Source organism: Panthera leo, chromosome F3 (assembly GCF_018350215.1).
Source record: "Panthera leo isolate Ple1 chromosome F3, P.leo_Ple1_pat1.1, whole genome shotgun sequence".
Taxonomy (NCBI): Eukaryota; Metazoa; Chordata; class Mammalia; order Carnivora; family Felidae; genus Panthera; species Panthera leo.
In genome coordinates, this window is record NC_056696.1 from 64,412,220 (window position 1) to 64,424,803 (window position 12,584).

A 12,584-nucleotide genomic window follows, 5' to 3' on the forward strand; every position below is an offset into this window, starting at 1 on the left:
TTGGAAGAGTAGATTCCTCACCACCGTCCTCCCTCCTCCCTTCACTCCTTGGCTCCTTGGATCCCAGTCATCCTCTCCATCTCCCCTCCTCCTGACTTCAGATATTGATATTTCCCAGAACTCAGGCTTTGGCCCCTTTACTCTCACCTCACATGCTCCCCCAGAAGACTCTCATTCTGTCTCGTGGCTTCCATCAGTACATACTTATCAGTGTTCCTAAGTCCAGATCTCATGTTGCCTGCATCCTGATGGATATTTTCCCCCATTTTACGGATATATCCTAACGTATTTATTTAGTTAGTTAGTTATTTTTAATATGAAATTTATTGTCAGATTGGTTTCCATACAACCCCCAGTGATCATCCGGAAAGGTGCCCTCCTCAGTGCCCATCCCCCACTTTCCCTGCCCTCCCACCCCCCATCAACCCTCAGTTTATTCTCAGTTTTTAAGAGTCTCTTATGGTTTGCCTCCCTCCCTCCCTCCCTCTCTAACTTTTTTTTTCCTCCTTCCCCTCCCCTCCTGTTAAGTTTCTCACGATCCACAAAAGAGTGAAAACATATGGTATCGGTCTTTGTATGACTTATTTCACTCAGCGTAACCCTCTCCAGTCCCATCCACGTTGCTACAAAGGGCCATATTTCATTCTTTCTCATTGCCAAGTAGTATTCCATTGTGTATATAAACCACAACTTCTTTATCCATTCCTGATGGACATTTTAACTTGGCTCTTCTTTGGGTGTAATAGGTTTAAAGGGAACACGTTTTCTTACCTCCACTCCCACCCCCTTGGCCTTTTCAGACCTTTCTCACTTCCAAACGTGTATCATTCCCTTACCGATGTACCTTCCCCTGCCTTGCCAATGTGATGTTTCTGAAAGAGAAATCTGACGGTCACTCCCTCGCCTAGAACAACCCAACGGCTCCCCACCGTCTGCAAGATGAAGTGAAACCTTCTTGGCACTCTGTGTGAGGAAGGGCCTCAAGTACCTGACTCCCTCTCCCCCTCCAGCCTTCTCTCCTGTTACCCTCTGTGCATTCAAAGCCCAAAAGTCAACATAGATACATTCAAACTTTCCTCATGAATGGGTTACTCTGCCAACTCAGGACTCCCATGACCGCTTCCCTGTACCTTCATATGGTGTTTCCTTTGCCTGAAATGTCATCCTCCTCCTCTGCTTAGAAAATTCTGTTCACCCTTCAAGACTCAGCTGTGGTCCCTCTTTGAGGCCTCTCCAACTTTCCCCGAGCAAAGTTAGATGCCCCTCCCCCAGAGGGCCTCCTTTGTGCTCCCAAAGCTCTGCATTTTACGACACTGTATGGTAATTTCTTATTTACATATCTGTCTGCCCAGCTGGTCTGTGAGCTTCTGAAGTGGAAGAAACAGGGCTTTATTTATTTTCTAAACGCAGAACTTAGCTCAGTGAATGGTACACAACAGTAAATGTTTGTCTAGAGGAACAGAAAAGAGGAGAAGAGCCTGAGTGGAATATTTGATGTTGAAGGAATCTACTTGTAAGTAATAGAATGATAACATTTTGAGACTGGAAGGGATCTTTCTCTATTCTATGGACAAGGAAAAGCTGCAGGAAAACACCTTGCCCTCAAATGGTACAACTAATTAATAGAGGCACCAGAGCTGGAACCTAGGTCTCCTGACGTCTTGTTCAGTAGTCTGTCAACGGCCCTGTATTCACAGAGCATTAATTGTTTGAAATAAAGAACAGGACGGTCGCTCTTAGCTTTCTGTAGACTGCTGCTGTCTTTGAGACTTTGATGAAAGCTACAGGTTCCCCACCAAAAAAACAAAAACAAAAACAAAAAAAAACCCACACATATAGAATTTCACATCCACTTTCAGGGGTGAGAGGGAGTTCGTGGCTGTGCGAAAGATGGTGTGAAGGAAGAATCTAGAAATGGAGAGACCAGTGAGAAGGCTAATGCAGTAGTTGGGAAGAGAGAGAGAAAGAGAGATTACAAGAACAAGAAGCAGTAAGTGCTGGCTCCAAGACTGGGGTGGGGGGTGGGGGGTGGGGAGGAGTTAGAAAGGAAAGTTCAAATTTGAGAGGTGACCTGTGGGTGGGATGGGTACAGTGGAGGGACAAAGAGGCATTTAAGATGACTCAGAGGCTTCCGGTATAGATATCAAGGAAAATGGTGATGCCACGCATCAAATTATGGGCTAGTGAGAGAGAGTAGGTTTGCAGGCAAATAATGTGTTTGATTTGACAGGTGTCCCAGATGCCTGGAGGCCATCAGGGTGGGGATGTCCAAAGGAAGCTGGCAATAACACAAGCACCCTCCACATCTTCTCTTGCCGCTCTTCCTCTGGCCATCTGGATAATCCATTTTTCCCTGAACCAAACACACACTTTCCTACCTCCATCCTCTTTGCTCACCCTACTCCCTCAATATGGTGTCCTTCCAACCCCCTCACCTTTATCCAAAATATTTCACGGTCCAGTTCAAATGATATTTTCTCTGTTAAACCTTTCCTGACACCACCAGTCTGATCTAATCTCTCCCTTCTCTAAGATCCCAAATCTTTCTCTGAACCTCTCTTACCATATTTTATATTTGGACTTTCAGTTATTTACATCATTCAGTAAAAGGCTGAAAGGAAGAAAAAAGGAATAAAGGACAGATGGTACAAAGAGAAAACAAACAGCAAGATGGAAAATCTAAACCCAACCATATCAATAATTACATTAAATGTGAATGATCTAAACACACCAATTAAAATGGTCTAAACACACCAATTAAAAGAAAAAAGGAATAAAGGACAGATGGTACAAAGAGAAAACAAACAGCAAGATGGAAAATCTAAACCCAACCATATCAATAATTACATTAAATGTGAATGGTCTAAACACACCAATTAAAAGGCAGAGTTTGCCAGTTGGATTATAAAAGCAGTATCTGACTATATGCTGCCTACAAGAAACCCCTTTAACTATAAACCATGAAAAGATAAAGGTGAAAGGATGGAAAAATATATATCATGCTAACACCAATCAAGATGAAGTTAGAATGGCTATATTAAAACTAGATAGAGCAGATTTCAGGGCAAAGGGTATTACCATGAATAAAGAGGGTCATTTCATAATGATAAACAAGTCAATTCATCAAGAAGACATGACGATTTGAGAGGTACCCAGCTGGCTGTGTCGGTAGAGAATGTGACTCTTGATCTCGGGGTTGTGAGTTCAAGCCCCAAGTTGGTTGTAGAGATTGCTTTAAAATCTTCTTTTTTTTTTTTTTTAAAGAAGACATAATTGGAAGCACTTATGTACCTAAATAACAGAGAGTCAAAGTACACGAAGCAAAAACTGATAGAACTGTAAGGAAATTGACAAATCCATGATTATAATCAGAAGTGTCAATACTTATGTCTCAATAATTGATAGGACAAAAAAATCGGAAAGTCAGTAAAGATATTTAAGGACTTGACCAACACTATCAATTAACTTGACCTGATTGACATTTATAGAACATTCCACTCAATAACAGCAGAATACACAGGCTTTTCAAGTGTGCAAGGAACATTCACCAAGATAGATCATACCTTAGGCCATGAAAGAAGTCTTGGTAAATTTAAAAGGAATGAGATCACACAAAATATATTCTCTGACCACAGTGGTATTAAATTATATGTCAACAATTGAAGAATACCTAGAGAATCCCAAATACTTGGAAACTAAGCAACGCTGTTCTTTTTTTTTTTTTTTAATGTTTATTTATTTTTGAGACAGATTGAGAGTGTGAGCAGGGGAGGAGCAGACAGAGAGGGAGACACAGAATCTGAAGCAGCTCCAGGCTCTGAGCTGTCAGCACAGAGCCCGAAGCGGGGCTCAAACTCACGGACCGTGAGATCATGACCTGAGCCGAAGTTGGACACTCAACCTACTGAGCCACCCAGACACCCCTAAACAACACTGTTCTAAATAATTCATGGGTAAAAGAAGAAGTCAATGAGAAAATTTAAATTTTTGAACTGAATGAAAATTAAGACACAACATAATTAAATTTGATAGCTAAAGTAGCTCTTAAAGGGAAATTTATAGTTCTAACAGCCTATGCTAAAAAAGAAAACAGGTTGGGGCACCTGGCTGGCTCAGCTGATAGAGGGTTGTGACTCTTGATCTCAGGGTTGTGATTTCAAGTCGCATGTAGGTGTAGAGATTACTTACTTAAAAATCAAATCTTTAAAAGAAAAAAAGAGGGTGCCTGGGTGGCTCAGTCAGTTAAGTGTCACTCTCCCTCTCTGTCTCAAAATAAATAAATAAACATTTTTTTTTAATAAATAAAAGAAAAAAGAGGAAACAAAAAGGTCTCAAGTCAATGATGTCAGCTTCCACCTTACAAAATTAGGGGGAAATGCAAATTAAACACAAAGTAAACAGAAGTAAGGAAATAATAAAAACAAGCAGAAACCAATGAAATAGAGGGGTGCCTGGGTGTCTCAGTCCGTTGGGCTCTTGCAGTCTGCGGGACTGAGCATTGTGGCTGGCTCTGCACTGACAGGGCAGAGCCCGCTTGGGGTTGTCTCTCTCCCTTTCCCTCTGCCCCTCCCCTGCTAGTGCTCTCTCCACCCGCCCCCCACCACTCTTAAAATTAAAAAAAAAAATCAGTGAAATAGAAAACAAACTCAATAGAAAAAATTAGTAGAAACGAAAGCTGGTTCTCAGAGAAGATAGGAAAAATAGACAAATCTAGGGGCTCCTGGGTGGCTCAGTCGGTTGGGCGGCCGACTTCGGCTCAGGTCATGATCTCGCGATCCGTGAGTTTGAGCCCCGTGTCGGGCTCTGTGCTGACTGCTCAGAGCCTGGAGCCTGTTTCAGATTCTGTGTCTCCCTCTCTCTGACCCTCTCCTGTTCATGCTCTGTCTCTCCCTGTCTCAAAAATAAATAAAACGTTAAAAAAGAAAATTAAAAAAAAAAGAAAAATAGATAAATCTAGCCAGAGTTATCAGGCAAACAAGAAAAAGAGATATATATCATTAATAACAGGAATGAGAGAGGTGGCATCACCACAGATTCTAGAGATATTAAAAGGATAATAAAAGAATATTATTAACAGCTTTATGCAAAAAAATTTGACAACTTAGATGAATGTAAAATTCCTTGAAAGTAACAAAATATCCAACTCACTCAAGAAGAAATAGACCATCTGAATTAGCCTGTGGCTATTAAACAAATTGAACTGTGGTTAACAACCTTCCCACAAAGGAAACACCAGACCTAAGTAGCTTTACTGGTTAATTCTACCAAACATTAATAAAGAAATAATATCAATTTCACTCAAACTCTTTCAGAGAATTGAAGCAGAGGGAATACTACCCAATTCATTTATACAAAACCGCGGTTACTCTAACACCAGAATGAGACAAAGATATTACAAGAAAACTACAAACCCATAGGAACATAGATGCAAAAATCCTTGACAGCATTTTATTTTATTTATTTTTTTTTTAATTTTTTTTTTAACATTTATTTATTTTTGAGACAGAGAGAGACAGCGCATGAACGGGGGAGGGTCAGAGAGAGAGGGAGACACAGAATCGGAAGCAGGCTCCAGGCTCCGGGCCATCGGCCCAGAGCCTGACGCGGGGCTCGAACTCACGGACCGCAAGATCATGACCTGAGCTGAAGTCGGACACTCAACCGACTGAGCCACCCAGGTGCCCTGACAGCATTTTAGTAAATCAAATCCAACATTATATAAAGAGGATAATACATCATGACCAAAAATGCAAGGTGGAGTTAACATCTGAAGCATTAGAAACCATTTTTTAGACATTTTATTTTATTTTATTTTACTTATTTTAAAGAGAGAGAGAGAGAGTTCATGAGTAGCAGAGAGGGGCAGAAGAAGAGAGAGAGAAAGAGAGAGAGAGAAAGAATCTTAAGCAGGCTCCACATTCAATGTGGAGCCCAATGCAGGACTCCATCCCACAACCCTGGGATCATGACCTGAGCTGAAATCAAGACTTACACACTCAACCAGCTGAACCACCCAAACACTCCAGGAAACATAATCATCTCAACAACTATCAAGAAAACATTTGGCAAAAAGCCAATATAAATTTCAGATTTGAAGAAAAACCTCTCAACAAATTTGGAATAGAAGGAAACTTCTTCAGTCAGATAAAAGTCACCTACATACACACACACACACACACACATCCATGCACATATACACACAACTAAGGGATAACATCTTATAAAAACATCATAGTAGAAGACTGAATGCTTTCCTCCTAAGAGCAGGAGCAAGGCAGGGATATCTGCTCTCACCACTTTTTTTTAATGTTTTATTTATTTTTGAGGGGGGGTGAGTGGCAGAGAGAGAGGGGGACAGGGGATCTGAAGCAGGCTCTGACAGCACTTGGTGCTGAGAAGACCAAGCCCAATGCAGGGCTCAAACTCACAAACCGTGAGATCATGACCTGAGCCAAAGTCAGATGGTCAACCAACTGAGCCATCCAGGCGCCCCTGCTCTCACTTTTCTTCAGCATTATACTGGAGGTTTTAGCCAGTGCAATAAGGCAAGAAAAGTAAATAATGGCATCCAGATTGGAAAGGAAGAAGTAAAATTGTTTTTGTTCAGAGATGACATAATCAACTATGCAGAAAATTCAGTGGAATCTACAAAAAAGTTACCAGAACTAACAACTCAGTTTTAACACGTTTTCAGGATATAAGATCAATATGCAGAAATCAATTGTGTCTCTACCTACTCGTTGTCTTAGTTTCCTACGGCTGCCATAATTAAGTATCACAACCAGGATGGCTTCAAAGAGCAGAAAGGTATTGTCTCAGAGTTCTGGATGCTGGAAGTCTGGTAGCAAGGTATCGGCAGTGCCACGCTCTCACGGAAGGATCTAGGGGAGAATCCCTCCTTGCCTGCGTTAGCTTCCGGTGTCTTCCGGCAATCCGTGTGTTCCTTGGCTTATAAATGCGTCACTCCAATGTCTACCTCCATTGTCACGGGTCCATCTTTTCCCTGTGGGGTTTTATATCTTTTTCCCTCTCTGCATATCTGTGTCCAAATTTCTTTCTTATACGGACATCTATCACATTGGATTACGGGCCCATCCTACTCCAGTATGACCTCATCTTAACTCTAATTACAGCAGCACAGATCTTACTTCCAAATGAGATTACATTCACAGGTTTCCTGGATTAGTAAGGACTTCCACATATCTCTGAGAGGGCATAAATTTAACCCATGATACGAGCAATCAACACTCAAAAAAATAAGTTTAAGAATATCATTGATATTAGCATCAAAAAAAACCCCATAAAATACTTGGGAATAAATCTGACAAAAGCTGTGCGTTGAAAACATGAAACATTGCTCAAATAAATTTAAAAAGACCTAAATAAATGGGAAGATATATATTGCCCATGGATTAGAAGACTCAATATTATTAAGATTTCTTATGACTTACATTTTTTTATGTTTTAATGTTTATTTAATTTTTAGAGAGAGAGAGGGAGAGCATGAGTGGGGGAGGGGGAGAGAGAGGGAGACGCAGAATCCAAAGCAGGTTCCAGGATCTGAGCTGTCAGCACAAAGCCTGACATGGGGATCGAACTCATGAACCATGAGATCATGACCTGAGCTAAAGTCAGATACAGCCAGGCACCCCTATTACTAAGATTTCAATCCCCCCGAATTGATCTAAAGATCTAACGTGATCCCAAGCAACATCACAACAATGTTTATGGAAACTGACAACCTGATTCTAAGTGTTGTATGGAATTCCAAAGGGTCTAGAACAGCCAAAACAACTTTGAAAAACAAGAATACAGCTGAAACACTTACAGAAATTCATGATTTATTATAGAGCTACGATAATTAAGATAGTATAGTATAGGCGCTTACAAAAGACAGATAGATCAATGGAACAGAATAGAGAGTTCATAAATAGATCCACATACATATGGTCAATGGATTTTTGACAAATGGGCAAAGACAATGCACTAAAGAAGGGACAGTCTTTTCAATATAGAACAGTTGGATGTCTACAGGCCAAGAGACAGAGACAGAGAGAGAGAGAGAGGGAACATCAATCCATACCTGGCATCATACACAAAAATTAACTCAAAGTTGATCATTAAATTAAATGTAAAACATAATGTCTGGAAGAAAACATAGGAGAGCAAATCTTTGCAACTTTCAGCTAGGCAACAGTCTTAGGACCCTAAAAAGCAGGATCCATAGAAGATGATAAACCTTAAAAACAAAGTCCATTATGGAGGCGCCTGGGTGGCTCAGTCAGTTGAGCATCCCATTTGGGCTCAGGTCATGACCTCGCTGCTCGCTGCGGCTCGTAGGTTTGAGTCCCGCATCCGGCTCTGTGCTGACAGCTCAGAGCCTGGAGGCTGCTTCTGATTCTGTGTCTCCCTCTTTCTCTCCCCTTCCCCTGCTCACGCTCTCTCTCTCTCTCTCTCTCTCAAAAATAAACATTAAAAAATTTTTTTTAATAAAAAAATAAAGTCAGTTATATTGCCAGCAAAAAGTAGGTTTATTCAATAACGGAGAATTGAAATTCAGGACGTACAAACTATGACAAAATTCACAGGCAAGCCCAACAAAGAAGAGGACTGTTATTTTATGCAAAAGAAGGAGATGGGGGGGTGTGTTTTGAACCAAGGTCCACGGAAGAAAAGCAAGAGTTGAGGGTGAGGAGGGTTACACACTGGCTGAGTTGCAGGAGGGCTGATTTCTTATAGAAGAGCCAATGTCCATCTTTTCCTTTGGGGCCTGTGGTTGATCATCCTTTCCTGTTGATGATTCAGAGTGATGATCCAGAATCCCAGATTCTGCAGGGGTCTGTAACTGACAATTCTTCCAGTATTTGACATTGAGTGGTATGGCTTCCCCTCTGGCCTCTGGATTCCACTAATAAAGTTTCCCTTTATTAATTGTCACAAAACATTAAATGATAAGTTGGACTTTACAAAAATTGAGAACTGCTTTCAAAAGCACTTTTTTTTTGTTTTTAAAATTTTTCAAGTTTATTTATTTTTGAGAGAGACAGAGTGAGCGAGCACGGGAGTGGGGCAGAGAGGGAGTGGGAGAGAGAATCCCAAGCAGGCTCCGTGCTGTCAGTGTGGGGCCGGACACGGAGTTCGATCCCACGAACACCAAGATCACGACCTGAGCGGAAACCAAGAGTTGGTTGCTTCACTAACTGAGCCACCCAGGCACCCCTTGTTTGTTTTTTTTAAGGAGGCTCCGTGCTCAGCCTAACGTGGGGCTTGAACTCATGACCCCGAGATCAAGACCTGAGCTGAGATCAAAAGTCAGGGGTTCCCCGGGTGGCTGAGTGGTTAAGCATCTGACTTCGGATCAGGTCATGACCTCACAGCTCAGTTCGTGAGTTTGAGTCCCATATGGAGTGAGCTCAAGCCCCTCTTTGGATGAGACCCGCTTCTCTCTCTCTCTCTCTCTCTCTCTGCCCCTCACTCACTTGCGCCCCCTCTCTCTCTCTCAAAAAAAGGAAAAAAAAAAGAGTCAGGTGCTTAACCAACTGAGTTACCCAGGCGCTCCTGAAAACACACTTTTAAGAAGTGAAAAGACAAGTCACAGACTAGGGGGAAATATTTGCATGTTGCGTATTTGATAACGGCCTTGTATTAGATTATATAAAGAACTCTCGAAACTCAAAAAAAAAAAAAAAAGGAAAGGAAATAATATATAACTATATTGCAAATGAAAAAATAAAATTGTTCTTTGAACAATGAAAAGACAGATTATTCAATAAATGGCATTAAGATAACCAGGTAACTGTTTGGAAAATGTAAGCTTGGAGTTCTACCTCATTTCTTGTATCTAATGAAATGCAGCTAAAGGTAAACAACAGCACAACTAAAGGAATAATAATATAAGTATTAGAAGAAAGGGGCGCCTGGGTGGCTCAGTCGGTTAAGCATCCGACTCTTGATTTTGGCTCAGGTCGTGATCTCACGGTTCGTGAGATCGAGCCCCGTGTTGGGCTTTGCGCTGATAGTTTGGAGCCTGCTTTGGATTCTCTTTCTCCTTCTCTCTCTGCTCCTCCCCCGCTGTCTCTCTCTCGAAATAAATAAATAAACTTAAAAGAAGAAAAGTGTGAAAGAAGATTCCTAAGTGAAGTGAACATTGTCGAGTCATTTACAACGGGGTGGGGAAGATACTGAGGAAGCAGGGCCTCTGGCTTCTCCCGTTTCAAATCTTGGAACACCACAAACTCTTGATTTTTGTCATTTGCGACTTGTCCGTTCTACCTGGACCACCTCCTGGAACACATCCTTCTAATTTGGACGGAAATAGAATGTAACACCTGTTAGCTGAGCCGCCCATCGCGTTAGGGAATTCAAACTCTGCAGCACCAATCACAATTCTTTTAAAACAAGTTTTGTGGGGCGCCTGGGTGGCGCAGTCGGTTAAGCGTCCGACTTCAGCCAGGTCACGATCTCGCAGTCCGTGAGTTCGAGCCCCGCGTCAGGCTCTGGGCTGATGGCTCGGAGCCTGGAGCCTGTTTCCGATTCTGTGTCTCCCTCTCTCTCTGCCCCTCCCCGGTTCATGCTCTGTCTCTCTCTGTCCCAAAAATAAATAAAAAAACGTTGAAAAAAAAAAAAAACAAAAAAAAAACAACAAGTTTTGTAACCTTGTGGCTTTTGAACCTTTATAAGCCTGCACTCCCCTCTCAAAATTGGGGAGGACACTTCCAATTTTGGTCAACTCCATGCCTTGTCCCTTGGGGATTACAATCCCAAAGGCCCCAAATAAATGCATTTGGTTGCTTTCTAGCCTCTCCTCTTGGTTGACAGCCGCAATCGAGTGTTTCCTTTCTTTCTTTCTTTTATGCTTTTGAAGCGGGGATGTCCAAGGCCCCACATACGGAAATCATAGAAGACAAGGTTATAAATGCGATCAAATAAAAACGTCTGCACGCCAAAAGCCTTAACTATCCATGATCCTACCAATCCTACAGTCCTATAGTCCTAGAGATCATACAACCAATTGGAAAATCTCCGACAGTCAAACCAAACAGGAAACGAATACCTATCACCGCAGCTTCAGCAGCAGCAAAATCTAGAAGTTGGTATCGAGTGCCCGTGAGGTGGCGGGAAACAAGATGATCCACAGGGGCTGCTGGGAGTCTAACCTGATAGGTCCCGTAGCACAGCCTGGACGTGTCTAAGGAAACCGAATATGGATGTGTAAAGTCTATAATCCAGTTCCGTTCCCAGGACTAGGTTGCAAAAATAAGCCTATAATGGATACATGAAATGACAAGTTCAAGAATACTCATGGCAGCAAAAAACTGGGAAACAATCTTGTATGCTAAATACACGGTAGAAGGTGCACAGGGCATATGTGGATACAAAGAAGGAACTAGTCCACCCTATATTGTTTTTAAATTCCATCTCATACATAAAAGCAGAATGGAAGGTTGTGTGTGTGTGTTTCTCAAAGAATTATTAACATTTGGGGGTGTCCGGGTGGCTCAGTTGGTTAAGTGTCTGACTCTTGATATCGGCTCACGTCTTGATGTCAGGGTTGTGAGTTCAAGCCCTGCATTGGGCTTTGCGCTGGGCGAGAAGCCTACTTTAAAAAAAAAGAGAGAGAGACAGAGAGAGAATCTGAAAATTTTACTACAATTCCGATCAGGGAGCCAGGTTCGTTTCAGCTCCTTCATTGCCAAACCCGGGGGCAGGGTCTGTTCCGCGTCTCCGCCTTCTCTTTGTCTGCGATGACCAAGGTATAAAGGTACCCGCTGCATTGAACTTTAACCTTCACCTTTTCCTTAGTTTTCGTGATCTCAACAGTTCTGGCATCCTTTCACCTGGCCAGGAGCAGAAAGTCCTTGATTTCTTCAATTTTGCAAGGCGTGACCAAGAGGGGTGCCAGGGAGCTTACGGCCGGCACAGCAAGTGGCAAGCAGCAAGGACAGAAAGCCAGAATAGAAGTTGTTGATGTTTCGAACTTATTTGTTTGTTGCTATTGAGGTGCAGTGGATGCACAATGTTACGTTAGTTTCGGGTGTCCAACGGGGTGATACAACAAGTCTGTAGTTACGCTGTGTTCCCGTGGGTTTGAGCCCCAAATCAGGCTCTGTCTTGTCAGCACAAAGCCCGCTTTGGATTCTCTGCCCCCCCTCTCTGTGCCTCTGCCCCGCTCACGGTCTCTCTCTCTCTCTCTCTCAAAAAATAAATGAAGATTAAAAAAAACCCACAGTGTTTAGTAAGAAGAAAAAAGAAAAGTAAAACAAACAGAATGAGATGTTATACTACGCTATTGTCCGGAAATATAAAACACACAAGATTATATATATATATATATATATATATATATATATATATATATTTTTTTTTTTTTTTTAACTTTTTAAATGTTTATTTATTTTTGAGAGGGAGAGAGAGAGACAGAGTGTGAGCCAGGGGAGAGGGAGAGAGAGAGGGAGACACAGAATCCGAAGCAGGCTCCAGGCTCTGAGCCATCAGCCCAGAGCCCGAAGCGGGGCTCGAACTCGCAAACCGCAAGACCATGACCTGAGCTGAAGTCAGACACTTAACTGACTGAGCCACCCAGG